Raw genomic sequence first — 16,249 nt, forward strand, 5'->3', positions numbered from 1 at the left:
AGCTGCAGCCCTTCAGGTGATGGGCCTCATATGTTCATTAAATGGCTGATGAATGATGGTTATTGCGAGCTGATTGGACGGCTCATAGTCAAAGTGAGGACCGTCTCACAGGCGGACTTGGACTGAACTTTTCTTTCATACTTCCTTTCCTCTCAGCTTAGTGAAATGGAAAACATGATCTCTATCCTCGTTCTCGTCTGTTCATGTCCTGCAGTGGAGAAGTCTTTAAAAGAGGTTCTTATCAGCTGATCATCACAGCTCTGACCTGAATATAAGAAAAGTCCTTTAAATGTAAAAATACATTCAGACAGCAGAGGGCGCCACTTCTCTGTATAAAGAGGGAAACACCGAGGCCAGCTGTAAGTCTGTACAAAGAGGGGGACACCAGGGGGAGACATCAGGAGGAGACACCAGGGGGAGACATCAGGAGGAGACACCAGGGGGAGACACCAGGAGGAGACATCAGGGGGAGACATCAGGAGGAGACATGGGAGGAGACATCAGGAGGAGACATCAGGAGGAGACATGGGAGGAGACATCAGGAGGAGACACCAGGGGGAGACATCAGGAGGAGACATGGGAGGAGACATCAGGAGGAGACATCAGGAGGAGACATGGGAGGAGACATCAGGAGGAGACACCAGGGGGAGACATCAGGAGGAGACATCAGGAGGAGACACCAGGGGGAGACATCAGGAGGAGACATGGGGGGAGACATCAGGAGGAGACACCAGGAGGAGACATCAGGAGGAGACATCAGGAGGAGACACCAGGGGGAGACACCAGGGGGAGACATCAGGAGGAGACACCAGGGGGAGACATCAGGGGGAGACATCAGGAGGAGACACCAGGGGGAGACATCAGGAGGAGACACCAGGGGGAGACACCAGGAGGAGACACCAGGAGGAGACATCAGGAGGAGACATCAGGAGGAGACATCAGGAGGAGACATCAGGAGGAGACATGGGGGGAGACATCAGGGGGAGACATCAGGAGGAGACACCAGGAGGAGACATCAGGAGGAGACATCAGGAGGAGACACCAGGAGGAGACATCAGGAGGAGACATGGGGGGAGACATCAGGAGGAGACATGGGGGGAGACACCAGGGGGAGACATGGGGGGGGGGGGACAAGGTGGGGGAGACATCAGGAGGAGACACCAGGGGGAGACAAGGGGGGGACACAAGGTGGAGACACACTTGGTCTCAGTTAGAGTGGTCTTTGGTGGTCTTTGGTCTATCCTGCAGCCGCACAACAACAAGTCCACAAGACTGATAATAAAGTCTGTGTGTGTGTGTGTGTGTGTGTGTGTGTGTGTGTGTGTGAGACAACAGTTTGTGTGTCTTTGTTCTGAAACACACAACAGCAGCGTATTTGTGATCTGCTGCACACGTTCACTCTGACCTGCCAACAATCCTGAGGAAGATTCTGCTGAGGCGTGATTTTAATATTGTTTTTGCTGTGCGTGCGTGCGTGCGTGCGTGCGTGCGTGCGTGCGTGCGTGCGTGCGTGCGTGCGTGCGTGCGTGCGTGCGTGCGTGCGTGCGTGCGTGCTGCAGCTTTAATGAACCCTGAATGTAATAAGTCTGTTTTTCTGCAGGGAGCTGACTGATACCACAGTAAATAATTTCATCGTCCCCACAATAATAACACAGAGTTCTGTTATATCACACCAAGCTTCAACTCCCCAAGTGTGTGTGTGTGTGTGTGTGTGTGTGTCTGTGTGTGTGTGTGTGTGTGTGTGTCTGTGTGTCCGTGTGTGTCTGTGTGTCTGTGTGTGTGTGTGTGTGTGTGTGTGTGTGTGTGTGTGTGTGTCCATGTTGTTGCCTTTTATGTTACAACACAATAAAAACAACACTTGAAACATTTCCCACATCATTCAAGAATCAGGTTTCTCTTGATCAGTGATTTTTTTTAAACGGGGGTCCTGACCCCACCAGGGGGCGCTAGAGGGGTCTTTGAATCTTGGAGGTAAGAGAGGGAGAAAGTAGAATTATTATGATCTCATGATGGAGAAAAGTGCAGGTCACGATGACGTATCCCAGCATGCTCTCTGAGGGGATGCGCAGTGTTTTGCAATACACAATGAAAGGGGGGGCGGGATTTGAATCGTGTCATGTGGCGTGCGCTGGGTGACGGTGGCGGCTGAACTTGCAGGTCATAACAGTGCGGACTCTCTTGAAATCCAAGGGATATTTAAACATGGCGTCTTTTGTGTTTGACCTCTACTCAAGGTCAAACACAAAATACTTGTTTACTAATCAACGGATAGCTCCGCCCTTTAGGGTCAGATCGGTAACCTTGGCAACCCAACAGAGGGGTACCAAAAAAGTAGGACGGTACAGATCGGTGATTTTGGTAACATTCCCAACTTCTGACAGTGGAAACATCAATGAACCGAACCAAAGTGAACCGGACCGCTTAAAGCTCCCTGCTGAGGTCTAACCCCCTAACTCCTCCCCCTCTTTCTGCTCTCTGGGACTCTTAATGGGACCTTCATCTACTAAATGGACATCATGCTGTTTTAGGAAGATTTGAAACTACAGATTGAGAAGATGAACTCATCAGGAGAAATGTTTATTGAGGGAATAAATCAAAACATTATTATCAGAGACTTCTTTTTCTAACCAGTAAATTCTCCCCCTGCTGGTCATTAGAAAGAATGCAGCTTTTATAGCATGTACTCAGACTTTAGACCCGTAGGTCACATTTAATTCTTGCACAGTACAAACAAAAACAAAAAACCAACAGACGAGGATTTTATGTCTTCAACACGACTTCCTGTTAGAACTTCATTTAGTAAAAGAAACATTCCCGAGTCAAATGTTTTTACGTCAGAACTAAATTTAATGAAGAAACTAACGATCAACAAACAGGCAATTCACAAAGTCATTAAGCTGTGTGTGTGTGTGTGTGTGTGTGTGTGTGTGTGTGTGTGTGTGTGTGTGTGTGTGTGTGTGTGTGTGTGTGTGTGTGTGTGTGTGTGCGCACAAGCTCCATTGATGGAGTCATAAAATAAGATGGTGTTGATTGTCCTGAGCCATAATTTGGTCTCTTAGCAATCTATTTAATTAAAACACACACACACACACACACACACACACTCACACACACACACACAGCTGTGATCTTGTTGCTGACGCTGCTCGTACAAGTTGCTCGTATAAGTTCCCGTGTTTACAGAGGCGCTGCTTTTCACCTCGACACCCCGGACCAGTAGGGGGCGCCAGAGAGTCGTATAGAGGACTCTGTTGCTTCATCCACTACTCCTGCATCTTTTTTCACATCATGTCTTACCTCAGGAGACCCCCGCACTCCCCTCCAGTGTCACAATGATAGTAGAAAAAGTGCTGAATAGAAATCATTTCCCTCTGTAACCGTCTCGTTTAAAATCTGGGCGGAGGATTCCAACATGGCCGCCGCAGAGCCGATAACATCTCGCCTGTTTCCTGCTCGATCTGCTCATCAGCTCCTCACCTGCCTGTGAAGATGAACACCCAGTAAAAAAAAAGACCTCCATTAATATTTCATCTGTGATAAATCTAGAGGCTGGCTGTGAAGGGAACAGATAAGAGGAGGATGTGTGAGGCCTTCTGTTCCAGGTGTCCCAGATTTCCACTTCCTGTTAAGACGTTTTTGAGTCTCTGCTGCGGAGAAAACGGAAACTCTGCTTCTATTCAGAGTCCATATTTGAAGTGAAGCTTTTTTTTCAGAGGAGGATTTCAGAGGCTTTTGTCGGAGCGAGCGAGCGGAGCGATGGAGTCGCGGCCCGGCGGTGGATTACGCTCGGGGGAGAGAAAAAAAAAAGAACTCAGCTCGGCTTCTTAATCAGCAGTAATCCCTCCATTCTTCTCCACAGTTTGCCAAACTGCTGCAGCTTTGTTAAAAAAATAAATAACTGAAGTTACCAAAGGCGACTTTAGAGTTTCTAATATTTATCTGTGACTTTATAACTGTTGTGTTGAAGAGGGAAGAGACGAGGGATTAAAGACTCCAAACACATCGAGCGTTCGGCTTAAGGGTTTTTATTTGACAAAGTAAGAAATAAGGATGGAACCGAAATGTGAAGAGTATGTCATCAAGCTGTTGTGCTCGATCAGTTTTTAAAGGTTTCATCTTTATTATTTTCAAACGAGGCTGAATTTACTTCGCGTCAAAGTGGACTGGGTAAAAAACATGAAGGATTGTTACCAGATCAATTCTCAATTTCAGGGTGTAGTTATCGAGACGGCAATGATTTACAGCCGAGGGTTTAGACCTTCAAATGTTTTTAACTCCACCTATCTGCTACAGAGGCTGGGAAATACAGATCTTTGTTAAAGAGGACATATGACCCCCCTCCTCCACCCTTTCAAACAGTCCCCTCCTCCACCTTTTCAAACAGTCCCCTCCTCCACCTTTTCAAACAGTCCTCCTCCACCCTTTCAAACAGTCCTCCTCCACCTTTTCAAACAGTCCTCCTCCACCCTTTCAAACAGTCCTCCTCCACCTTTTCAAACAGTCCTCCTCCACCCTTTCAAACAGTCCTCCTCCACCTTTTCAAACAGTCCTCCTCCTCCACCTTTTCAAACAGTCCCCTCCTCCACCTTTTCAAACAGTCCTCCTCCACCTTTTCAAACAGTCCTCTCCTCCACCTTTTCAAACAGTCCTCCTCCACCTTTTCAAACAGTCCTCCTCCACCTTTTCAAACAGTCCTCCTCCTCCACCCTTTCAAACAGTCCTCTCCTCCACCTTTTCAAACAGTCCTCCTCCACCTTTTCAAACAGTCCTCCTCCACCTTTTCAAACAGTCCTCCTCCTCCACCCTTTCTAACAGTCCCCTCCTCCACCCTTTCAAACAGTCCCCTCCTCCACCTTTTCAAACAGTCACCTCCTCCACCTTTTCAAACAGTCCCCTGTGGACTAAATGAAACATCTGTGCTGTGCTTTGGTCAAAATCTAACATGAATCAAGCACCAGAGGAGGTTTGTGACCCTGTATAAACCAGCTCTCTCAGTACGCTCCGTTTTGGTGTGTGTGTCTCTTTAAATGCAATGAGCCCGCCCCCTTAGTTTCCCCCGTAGACATCACTCCTTCACTAGCAAGAATAAAAATGGCCGACCTGTGCAGAAGTTTTGCTCTAAGCTGGGGCTGGAGTCCATGGGTGGAGATACCAGGGGAGGGGAGGGGATTTTTTTTTTTTTTTTTACCAGAATCCCACTGTGACATCACAAGGAGAGCAAATTTGAAACAGAGCATTTTTCTCTGTGTTGTAAGACTTATGCAGACCACAAACAAAGGACTGGATGGGTTTATTTCACATTTTGTGTGTCAGTAGACTCTCAGGTTACACAAATAAATGTTCAAAAACACTGTACAAGTGGATTTTTCAGAATATGTCCCCTTTAACATCGACTTTTTGTGCAGTTTTTCTGAAAACCTTCAGTTTTTTTAGGAGGTTGTTTCAGGTTTTAGAGGCGGTTTTCCTATGATGCCTAAATGGGTTAAAAAGATTTGTTCCCACATGCACTCCACCTGGAAAACATCAAGAAATACTCAGGAGTGCAGAGTGTGTGAAAGACGTCTTCAGAGACGTGCAATGAAACATAAAGAGATGAAAATCGTTATAAAAGACATTTTCATGTCAATTACTGATGGTTCTTTTTCTGCCTCTATGAATCTTTTGTATCTGCTTTGTGTTCAGCGCACACAGAATTTAAAGCGTTTTCTGTTTTACAGTTCAGCAGCTCTGAATATGAAGGTGAATAAAATAAAAGAGACCTCCTCAGTATCTGTGTGAACGTCCTCACAGAATCTGTTAAAGATCTTTCAGTTTGGTTTTTTAAGCAGCACTTATCGTCTGAAGTGAAACCGTTGTGATGCAGCAAAGAGCACTCATACATTTCACACCTGAATAATGAAACGCACTCAAGACAGAAAAGACCTGAAGAGTCTGAAGGTGTTTAGTTTGATTCATCACATAACAACGCGGCAGCAGGCTGAGGAAGGTCGAGGAGTCTTCAAGTTTAATTTTTCAGTTTCAAGTTTTTCACCAAATGTCATACTTTATCGTCAGAGGAAACTTTAAGTCTCATAAAATTCAAACATATATGTAAACGGACAACATTTCAACCGAAGATTTCAGCTCAAGGTCTGCCTTCTCCTGAGATTTGGAGCTCTTGGACAAATCTGCGACTCGTCAAAATGCCCCGTAACATCCAAGCTGAACTCAAGGTAGAAAACAACAACAATGAAAATGTGTAAAATAACCTTTGCAAGCTTATAAGAAAGAAATGATCCAAGGTGAGAACGTATAAACTGTATAATAATGGACGTAGCTACAGTGACACAGACACAGATAACTGCTAGTGCTTAGAGGAAAGTGGAGCTCACAGGGGCGCCAATAGCTTAACGGCTATGTTACATGCACCAAGTACAGAAGCTATAGTAACATTTTTAAAATCAAGATCACCTAAAAGTAATTGATTCAGGAGACGTCATGTTTGTTTGACATTCGGTTAATTTAAGTTCCATTAATTTGTTTTGTTTTGCACGTCACCCTCACGGCTTTAACACCTTGCCACCTCCTTGTCTCATTGTACTGCGTTTCTCAGAAGCTCACAGTGTGTGACCACGGCAGGAAGCCTCATTTGCAAGTCCAAACTTAGAAACCCTGCAAAAGAGGAAGCTTCAGTGACAGAAGCAAAAAAATACAGAGAGGAGACATGAGAGATGAAAGCTGTGGGAGGACTGGAGGCTAATTATCAGTCCCGTTGTAATGACAGAGGAAAAAAAGAAAAAGAAAGGCTGACATGGAAATGTAATTATCACCTGTCAGTGATGGCTGACTCAGTTGGAGATAAAGGAGAAGTAGCACTAAGTCACCATCATCACTTTTGTACCAGAAAAATTTCTCCCTGTAGTTTGTGTTGCTCTAAAAAAGTGTGTTTATGTCTTCCAACTTTGGCAGGCCTGCCGGGCCGCTGAAAGGCCCAGTGAATGGGCCCTTCCTGATATGATTTAAATCAAAGTATGCACATTGATCAGTACTGTTAGCCTCATGGCTAACATTAGCTCCCTCTGCCTGACTCCCATCAGCCTTCGGAGCTGATTGAAATACGTTTGTTGATAAGTTATTTTTGGGGTCAAATGTTTGAGCCTCCTTTTCTTCTTTTTTATTTTCTGGCATCCTAACTTTGTTTCGGTCCTGGAATGGCTAAACTGCTTGCTGGGCCCGCTTATGTTGGTAACGTTACAAAATAAAGGCTCATATCATTTTAAGAAGATGGGGTTTACATTTTGAAACAACTTTACTGAAGCAACAATAAAGAAAATATGTGCTTTAAAAAATGATGAGTTTTAAGGTGTAAAATAAAATATGGTCATTGTTACTTAAAATTGGGGCGGCCTTATGGGCGACCCTGAACATTGGTAAACATCAAACCACCAAGATCTACCCAAGGTTAAATGCAGTTTACTGTGTTTTGATTAAAAAATATCACATATTGACTCTTCATCAAATGTCTGGACCAGGTTGTAGACTGACAGGATTTAAGTTGTTTCTGGAAACAGATATGTATAACTGTGTATCGTCTGCATAAGAGTGAATTATGGACCCCAGTGGGACCATATAGCAATTAAACAGCAGCGGACCTAGAACTGATCCTTGCAGAACTCTATATGGACTGCCTACTTGATCTGAGACCTACCCAAGACAGTGAAGAAGAATTGGCTGCGCTGAGGTCAAGAGGCCCTGCAACTGAAATTTTAGGGATATCTGAGCTAATTCTGAGATTGTTTTTACCAGGGGTTAGGGGTCTCTGTACTGTGGTTTACTCTATATACAGATTGGTACAGTATGCATCAAATAAATTCTTAGCTGACAGGTATGAAGATAGTTATCTGACAGGTATCATTAATTTTTCCGAGGACTTGAAGGTTTGAGATTGTTCTGTAGTTTTCATTAAATTCCACGCTCTGTATAAGTAGGGTCAAGGTTAAAAAACAAACAAACCCAAAATTCACATTAAGGATAATTTACCTTTGTTAAACATTTGTGTCCTCTCCTGCAGATATGAAACCCTGATGAACATTAACATCCCCAGTTTAACTCATCAATACTCACCAGTGAAAGTCCCGAACATCAGAATGCCTGCAACGGAAAGTTTTTCTCAGGGAATGACCTGAGAAGATTCAGCATCACAACACATATCTTTCCTCATCTACGGACAATAAACCTTTGTCAATGTGTTAAATATTCTGGATTAAAATGGGACATACGTGATAAGTCTTTACTGAGGAACATAACTAAACTGGACTTTAGTTACCCTTTAATTGCTTTTGAGGAGATTCAAAATGTCCTGCAGAGTCTTGACTCACTGCAACATTTACAACTTAATTTTATGAAGCCATGGATCGACAAAGGCCTCTTAGCTACAGTCTGCAAAATACCAACATTTAAAAAACTGGATCTGTCTTTCAACTATTTTGCCAACTCAAGTGCTAGGTTTGGAGCTTGTTCTCAGCTAAGGGAGCTTGACTTGAGCTGTGCTAAAATGACTGAACTACCCAAAGGCACAATAGGAATGATGAGGAGACTGAGGTCCCTAAACCTAGAGATCAATTAACTCACCATAGTGCCCGATGACATTAGAAGTCTCCCCTTCCTCAAGGTCCTAAAACTTGGAAAAAACTGTATCTCTGAGTTGGGCTGTGAGGATTTCAAAAACACATCCCGCCTCACAGAGCTTTTCTTGAACAATAACTACATTGTCAAACTGGACAGTTGTGTCTTCCAAAATCTTAACAGCCTTAAGGTTTTATGTATGAGTGAGAACCTACTGTGGACATTTGGGGGCGCCTTCAAAATAGGCCCACAAAACCTTGAGGTCTTGAATTTGGGAAAACATTTTGTAGATACTCTTGAAAAGGGGGATTTTGAGGGTTTAGGGTCCCTTAAACATTTGGATATAGTATCTGATAATATCGGAAGGGTAAAACTTGCTTTTGATGGACTGAACAACCTAACAAGTCTTACTGTATCCCTTCCAATTGAGTTTGAAAATAACTTCCGGACATTACAAGTGATAGAAAATCTTACAATTTATTTTCATATTGACAGTATTTTTCAAGGTCCTCCTCTGAACATAGACAAAGCTATCTTTCACTTAGAATCACAAAAAAAGCTCAAAATGGTGTGTACCGGTGATCATTACGGCTTTTTCATTAATGTACACATTGAAATGCTTCAGTCTATGAAACTTTTAGAAGACTTCACAGGTGAGAATATATTTATTTCTGCACCGAGCCAAGAGACATTTCAGTTCAATTCCCAGCTGAAAAGTTTGACAATCAAGCAAAGTCCTTTGTCCGATCTGAGTCCTGAACTGTTTAGGTCATTCCCAAACCTGCAGCAGTTGGATCTTCGTGGGACTACTCTAAAGTCTTTGGATTTTGTGGCACAGGCCAATCTATCTGCTCTCAGATCTTTACAACTTAGTGACAATGCTATAACAGTAATCAATGAGAGGCTCTTCCAGACTCTTCCTGCACTTATTTACCTTGACCTAGGCAACAACCCTTTGACCTGTGACTGCTCAAACGCTGGCTTCATCCAATGGGTGAAGAGCAACAACCAAACTCAGGTGGATAACGCCTTTCAGTTCACCTGTAGCTTTCCTCTAACCAAACAGGGAACCAAGTTGTTGGACTTTGATTTCCAGTCCTGTTGGATCGACTTTAGCTTCCTTTGCTTTATATCCAGCACTTGTCTGGTTGTACTTACTCTCCTCCCATCATTCATCTACCACTTCCTGAGGTGGCAGCTAGTCTATGCCTTCCACCTCTTCCTGGCCTTCCTTTATGACAGCAGGAAGAGGGGGAAGGGAGTTCCTCACCTCTACGATGCCTTCATCTCCTACAACACTAAAGATGAGGCCTGGGTCTATGGAGAATTGCTTCCAGCGTTGGAGGGAGAGCAGGGCTGGAGACTCTGTCTGCACCATAGATACTTCCAACCAGGTAAAAACATCCTACCTCGGTCGTCACTCTTTCTAAATCTCTATCATGGCCATTCCTACTTTCTGGCTGTAACCTATGTGGTCATGCAAATAACATTTTATTCCTTTCAGGAAAATAAATTGTGTAAAAGAACTTGATGTAGCCATTGTTTAATGTACCTTTTCAATCCTCAGGTTGACCGATTTGGCCACCCCCATGTTGTTCTTTTAATCAGAAGTTGTAATATTTGGATGACCACTTGGATGCATTTGTTATGTCTGTACTACGTTTGACAGATTGCAGTGGTAAGGACTTTTTAGTCACGGGGGATACGACTTAAATCCTCCCTTGACTTATGGACCATTTGACTTAATATGGGACCAAAATAAACATCACACTATATTGAAGAAGATAAGACATTCTGACCAGAGACCTATGCTAAAAAAAAGCACTGAAGTAACAACGAGATGGAAAAGTTGTCTAATTTTCTTTTGGTTTCAGACAATCTGACTTGTTGAATTGGCCCCTGGTTGGCCAAAGGAAAGAATGCATTTTGAGACATTTCTGAATATGCATATTGTTTGCTGTAGCAATTCATCTTTAAGATGTACAAATATTTGGCAACTTTAAGTATTTCTTTTTGGTTAGAAATTTGTAATTTTTGTGCCATTTTTTTGACATACATAAATTATATTTAGGTTAGTCTTTTTGAAACTTTTTCTCTTCTTCTTTTTCATCTCCTTCTTCTTTTTGTCACTTTCCCATTTCCATCTGTGTTGCTGCTTATTAAACAGGCTTCTTCTGTTTAGGAGCTTCTGGTGTGAAATCAGCCACAGATTAACTTCTCAGAACTACATTAAGAGTTAGATTAGTCATAGACAACCTCCTGTTAAACATACGTCAACTGGGAAATAAAAAAAGGAACCTGTATTGAAGAATTATAGAAGCTGAACGCTGTCTGAACCTGCTGTTAGGAGATAACCTTTAAAATAATTACACCTGTCTTGCTTTGGTTCCGTTGTTTGATTTGTTATCAGTCTGTTTCAACCCTGGAAAGCTTTAAGAATTGACAAAGCCCTCCTGTTTATCAACGAAGGTTAAACAACTATGGCCTTGTTGGCCTTATGATTGATGTACTTACTGCCCCAAAAGTGCAGTTGTCATGGTGTCCAATGCTTTGAAAGGTTCCCCCAATATCACAGCAAAACTATGAAATAGTTATCCTTTATCATTTTGAAAACATTCACATTCAGGGGTGGCAGGTATGAATGTGCTAGCAGGGATAAGTCCTCCCTTTCTTATTCAATAAAGATGAGATAATTATCGTTCATATTCTTGTCTTTTTTTAAAGAGTTCTTTTGGGCTTTTTATGCCTCTATTGTAGAAACATGACAGTGGATAGTGTCGGAAGTTAAGATGAGAGAGAGAGAGGGGAATGAATTACAGGAAAAGGAGCCGCAGGTCGGATTTGAACCCGGGCTGCACGCTTCAAGGCACATGTGGCATGCAAGCTAACGGTTAGGCTACTGGTGCACCTTTATTTGGGCTTATTTCCTTCAGCCCACAGGACACTGACTTTTGACAAATGACATGACTGTAGAGTTCAAAACTGTAGAGATTCTAAGAAACTAACCTAAGAAAACATCTAATTACCGTATTGGGATGCTAATTCTGTTAGCCTGTTTATGGCAATTTCTATTATGTGTTAGCATCCAGTTAATAAATGAAGATGTACATCTGAGTGTCCATCTGTCAGAAAAGTTGCTCCCTCCTCTCCTGTAGAATAATAAGCTGCCACTGTGTACATGTATACATTCAAGAAATTGCAGTAGCCTACACTTAAGTTGGTGGTTACTTGACATCACATGTTTCTGACCCTCTGTATCTGCAGGTAAACCAATCATAGAAAACATCATCGATGCCATCTACGGCAGCAGGAAGACCATCTGTGTCATCAGCCAGAGTGAATGGTGCTCCAGAGAGATCCAGATGGCCAGGTGGGGGCGCTGCCTGTAGTTGGTCTGTGTGACTTGAAAAAGAAAATACAATACAGCTCAAAAGATTAGTACAAGGAGAGAGGAAAGGACATATACAGGCCTCTAAAATACATAATCAAGTGTAAAATAAAAGACGTCAAACAAAACAGAAATAAGATCATATGATAAACAGCCAATGATGCCTACTCTGCATCTTTTAAACCTTTTAAAGGCCAAGTATGATTTCAGCTTAAGAATTTAAGAAAAAGGTTTAAGAATTGATTGAAAACATTAGCGAGACAAGAAAAAAAACCTCAATCAACAAATTGATCAGAATGCAGGGAAAGAAATGTTTGCAGCTAAAAAAAATATTAGAGACCGCCAGAGTCTAACGACGTAAACACAGGAACAATTTCAAAAAGTTATTTGAAAGCATATATTGCATGAAATTAAAACCTGACCTGTGGTCTGTCCTGTGTGTTATTGAAGCTTCCGCCTCTTTGACGAGCAGAAGGACGTGTTGATTCTGCTGTTTCTGGAGGAGATCCCGGCCCAGCAGCTGTCTCCGTACTACCGCGTGAGGAAGCTGGTGAAGAAACTCACCTACCTGAGCTGGTCGAAGGCTGGACGACACACGGGAGTCTTCTGGCGGGGCGTGAGGAGAGCTCTGGAGACGGGGGACTCTACTAAAGAGAGCGGGAATCTTCTGTCAGGTCCAGCAGGATGCTGAGAACATCCCTGAACCTGTGAGGTGAACCGCAGGACGATTACAAAGAAGTGTGAAATGACATCTCAGGACCTTTACAAGATCTTCTACTGGCTAAAAAAGATCGGTGCAGAAAATAAGAACAATAGACCAGCTCATGCCACTGCATATCAGTTGCTTTCACACAATTTCAGCCATTGTGGGTTTTGCGATTTTTCCAGGCTTTGTGTGTATTTTCTAAATTTTCAGCATGATTTTCTTCAGAGTTTCCATAAACAAGAAAAAGAAAGTGATCGACAGCAAGGAACAATTCTGATAACCACGGGTGAAGCTTCTCCTCATTAGAAAGGTAAAAAAAACAGAAAGGATGATTTGTTTGTGTGTAATTACTCTCACTGTCAGAAGGGGGAGACAGGGTTCAGTCCTTCAGGTTTCACTCTTTTAATTTTCTTAACAATGAAATTGCTGCATAAATTAAAACTTATTTTTCATAGTCATCTTTTGCAAAGCTTTACGTTTCTTCTAACCAAAAGAGTAAACCTTGTACACAGGACCTGTGTATTATTACACAATCACCAACTGGGGACCATGAAGCTGTTTGCCATGCTTTAAATCCTTGTTTCATTGTTTTTAAAATCCTCTGGGAAATTTTAATGATTTTAAGGGAACATCTGGTGTGTGATCATTGAATCTTAAAACACAAGTTGTATGTATTGTAAAATATAAAGCTCACATTAATAATTAGCTTCTTTTGTTAAAAAAACGGAACTAGAAGTAAATCTTTCCGGTCAGTATTATGGACTGAACAATTTAAAAAGTCATGGTGATGTGTATTTGTGTCCTCGGTTAACATTTCAAAGAAAGGAATCCAATTGGTTAGGCACATTTCTAAAAAAAAAAAAAAGGGTCCATGCTTGGTTGGTTTACAATCGATGGTCCTCTGTATGTTATGTAGGAATGTATGTGTGTGTGTATACGTGTGTGTGTGTGTGTGTGTGTGTGTGTGTGTGTGTACAGTTATGCAGTTAAGAGTGAACAAGAGAAGAAATAAAAATCCGTCAGAGGTCCCTGATGAAGAAAAATGACATTGTATTTGTATAGATCTCACATTTAAAAATCAATATTTCATTTTATTAAGTGGCTGTTTCGGTGGCCTTTCTCTCTCAGGCGCTTTATTAGATTTCATGTTTTTAGATGTTGGCTGACTTTTTACTGCATTAAGATTTAACTAATAAGCAGGCTAATTATTAAATGTCTCAGTAAATTAGTCTTCATTAGTTTCCATGCTGTCCTGCCTAAAGTTGTGGTCAGAGCAAAAGTGAAGCAACTTTTTCATAATTATGAGACACTGTGTTGTGGGTCTAAGCGCTGAGATTCTTCCTTTCAGCCTGTTTGTTGCCATGAACTGTCAAAATAAATCTGTTTTTTTTTTTACGCTGCAGTCAGACAGATCTCAGGCGATTTTGGTGTCTTTTTAGATGCAGTAGCTCCACAGCTAAACAGAACACCATCAGAGAAAACCTGGTACTGATCCTAGCTAACAGGTCATCACACTGAGACCTGGTACTGATCCTAACTAACAGGTCATCAAGCTGAGACCTGGTACTGATCCTAACTAACAGGTCATCAGACTGGGACCTGGTACTGATCCTAACTAACAGGTCATCACACTGAGACCTGGTACTGATCCTAGCTAACAGGTCATCAAGCTGAGACCTGGTACTGATCCTAGCTAACAGGTCATCAAGCTGAGACCTGGTACTGATCCTAGATAACAGGTCATCAAGCTGAGACCTGGTACTGATCCTAGCTAACAGGTCATCAAGCTGAGACCTGGTACTGATCCTAGCTAACAGGTCATCAAGCTGAGACCTGGTACTGATCCTAGCTAACAGGTCATCACACTGAGACCTGGTACTGATCCTAGCTAACAGGTCATCACACTGAGACCTGGTACTGATCCTAGCTAACAGGTCATCACACTGAGACCTGGTACTGATCCTATCTAACAGGTCTTCAAGCTGAGACCTGGTACTGATCCTAGCTAACAGGTCATCACACTGAGACCTGGTACTGATCCTAGCTAACAGGTCATTAAGCTGAGACCTGGTACTGATCCTAGCTAACAGGTCTTCAAGCTGAGACCTGGTACTGATCCTAACTAACAGGTCTTCAAGCTGAGACCTGGTACTGATCCTATCTAACAGGTCATCAGACTGAGACCTGGTACTGATCCTATCTAACAGGTCATCAGACTGAGACCTGGTACTGATCCTAACTAACAGGTCTTCAAGCTGAGACCTGGTACTGATCCTATCTAACAGGTCATCAGACTGAGACCTGGTACTGATCCTAACTAACAGGTCTTCAAGCTGAGACCTGGTACTGATCCTATCTAACAGGTCATCAGACTGAGACCTGGTACTGATCCTAACTAACAGGTCTTCAAGCTGAGACCTGGTACTGATCCTAACTAACAGGTCTTCAAGCTGAGACCTGGTACTGATCCTAGCTAACAGGTCATCAAGCTGAGACCTGGTACTGATCCTAGCTAACAGGTCATCACACTGAGACCTGGTACTGATCCTATCTAACAGGTCATCAGACTGAGACCTGGTACTGATCCTAGCTAACAGGTCATCAAGCTGAGACCTGGTACTGATCCTAACTAACAGGTCTTCAAGCTGAGACCTGGTACTGATCCTAGCTAACAGGTCATCACACTGAGACCTGGTACTGATCCTAGCTAACAGGTCATTAAGCTGAGACCTGGTACTGATCCTAGCTAACAGGTCATTAAGCTGAGACCTGGTACTGATCCTAGCTAACAGGTCATCACACTGAGACCTGGTACTGATCCTAGCTAACAGGTCATCACACTGGGACCTGGTACTGATCCTAGCTAACAGGTCATCACACTGAGACCTGGTACTGATCCTAGCTAACAGGTCATCAAGCTGGGACCTGGTACTGATCCTAGCTAACAGCTCATCACACTGAGACCTGGTACTGATCCTAGCTAACAGCTCATCACACTGAGACCTGGTACTGATCCTAGCTAACAGGTCATCAGACTGGGACCTGGTACTGATCCTAGCTAACAGGTCATCACACTGAGACCTGGTACTGATCCTAGCTAACAGGTCATCAGACTGGGACCTGGTCAGCCTCAAGTAACAGGCCTGGGGTGTTCTGACAGATGTTGTCATGCCGGCCACTTCAGCAGAAAGTGACCGGAAACTCTTGGTACCTTTCTGAATGTGAGCGGCTGTTTACTGTCTCTGTTTCATGTGCTCTTTGCGCTCTTTTAGCCTGTTCCAATGCTCAAAGGTGTTCGGGTAACAGGAAGATAAAGTCTGTTTTTGAAGGCTGAAAATGACAACAGTGCTATGCCTCAGTTTAGATATTGATCAGTTGCACATGAATCTGATGAGTCTTCTGAACCTCATCAACAGGGGGCGACCTCTCCTCCTCCTGCAGCCAATGTGAAGGTGTCTGATAAACTGTTTTCCTGTTCAGAGCGACAGGGTGTCAGCGTGTGAGCAGATTCACAGAGATGATTTTATTAGAGTCAGCAGACGGAGGTTAGA

The 16,249-nt window shown here is 43.0% G+C and overlaps 1 pseudogene; it reads left to right on the forward strand.

The window, feature by feature from the left end:
- The first annotated feature begins 487 nt into the window (after window positions 1–487).
- Window positions 488–12,991, forward strand: LOC110002768 (toll-like receptor 13; annotated as a pseudogene).
- The last annotated feature ends 3,258 nt before the right edge of the window (window positions 12,992–16,249 follow it).

The sequence above is a fragment of the Labrus bergylta genome, chromosome 19 (genome assembly GCF_963930695.1).
Source record: "Labrus bergylta chromosome 19, fLabBer1.1, whole genome shotgun sequence".
Lineage (NCBI taxonomy): Eukaryota > Metazoa > Chordata > Actinopteri > Labriformes > Labridae > Labrus > Labrus bergylta.